This window comes from Kogia breviceps, chromosome 4 (assembly GCF_026419965.1).
Source record: "Kogia breviceps isolate mKogBre1 chromosome 4, mKogBre1 haplotype 1, whole genome shotgun sequence".
NCBI classification, from domain to species: domain Eukaryota; kingdom Metazoa; phylum Chordata; class Mammalia; order Artiodactyla; family Physeteridae; genus Kogia; species Kogia breviceps.
This window is the reverse complement of record NC_081313.1, coordinates 129,603,888-129,605,472: the sequence shown is the minus strand read 5'-3', so window position 1 is coordinate 129,605,472 and position 1,585 is coordinate 129,603,888. Positions and strand designations below refer to the sequence as shown.

Sequence of the window (1,585 nt, the reverse complement as noted above, 5' to 3'; positions counted from 1 at the left end):
ACGTCTGGGAACCAAAACCTCGGTTTGTAGTAGCCTTCTCAGAGAGAGCATCCTAAAGCCTGTGTTGTGGGCTTTGGAAATAAGAAAGGTCTGGCTCCTAAACCTCATCCTGAATGCTAAGAGCCAGAATTCTGAACTGTACGGTGGGCCCTGGGTCTGGCTTATGCTGGTAGCCTTCCTAGGGACTCCCCAGCTCTGCCACGAGGAAGGCTAATGGGACTTAACAAATGAGATAGATGTACCATCTAAAACCAACTTGATGTGAACATAGCTATCTTCCCTGTGGCTTGGATGATGCAGATTTCCCACTTTAAGAATAGATCATGTAAATGTTACTTTGTGTTCCTATTTTCTTTCTTTACATTATCTATTCTAGTTGAAAGGTTATCATCTACTTCTATCCTTAGCCTCACTTCCAAAAACATCTGCCTTTACCCACCCACCCCCACAACTAGTTGGTATAATTTCTTTAAAAAGTTTGTTTGTTTTTGTTAAGAAAATTTCCGTGGTTTTATTGTATCATGAGGCATTGAAACATCTGAACAAATCAGTACATCTGGGCAGTGAGGCAGCAGCTTTCTCCTTCACTTCTTTGGGTTACTAAAACAACTTGTCAGTAGATTAAAAAAAAAAAAAAGACAACCTTTTGCATTAACTTGTCTTTCCAAGGTACGCGCTGGTACAACACAAACCTCTCCTGTCAGATGCAACTAGTCTAGCGTCCAAACATCATGCACAATACCTCAGTAGCAGCGTACGGCGGCCGGCCGCGGCGTTCACTCCCACCGTGGCCCTGCTCATTTCTGTATGGTATTCGGAGCATCTGGAGGAGTGTGAACAGTATCAGGAAGAGGAGGGAGGAGGAAACGGCATGAGTGCCTGGCTGGGAGAGCGTTAGCCCAAGTTGTGCAGGGTAAGCCTGAACCTGTCATTGGTGCAAACCCAAGCATCAGTTGATGTTCTTTAATAGGAACATCTGGTGGAACCCCGTGGTAGGGTCTTCACTTGCGTTGAGCTGGGCTACAACCATGCTGATGACGCAGCCATCTGGCATGGGCTGATGGTGCTGAGCCGTGATGCTGTGCTGGATTTTGCGGAATGGAAGCTAGACAATTTCTCCACAATGGCAGCTTTCCCCTGAAACTGCTGTCCTTTCCAGGTAAGGCATGGCGCGTCAATATAAATGGCGCCCAGTTGGGTTCTGTCGTTATCAAATAACTGGTAGTAATGTTGAATGAAGCTGGATACAATCTGCTCCCAAACTGGCTTGTCTCCCATTCTGGAGCATCACGGGTCTTGTTGAGACCCAAGGGGCTGCAATGCTGGCGACAGCAACCCAGCGCGGTCTGTCTGTTCGTTTGTTTTAAAATTTACTTACTCTAGTAGCACAGAGCTAACATCCTGATAAATCCTCAGAAATTATCCAGCATCAAACTCCTTAACTGAGTTGAAAAAGCCTGGAAAAGTTAACAGCCGCATTTGAGGAATTCCTAGGGACGCAACAAGTACATCTGACCCCTGATTTCCGGGACTCTTTACAGGGCCCATTGCCTGGTCTCTCTGTTATTACAGAGCCTTCCCATTG

At 46.2% G+C, this 1,585-nt stretch overlaps 1 pseudogene; it reads right to left on the bottom strand.

Annotated features, from left to right (window-relative positions):
- Positions 1-894: 894 nt before the first annotated feature.
- LOC131755286 (nuclear transport factor 2 pseudogene) lies at positions 895-1,278 on the bottom strand (annotated as a pseudogene).
- Between the last annotated feature and the right edge of the window lie 307 nt (positions 1,279-1,585).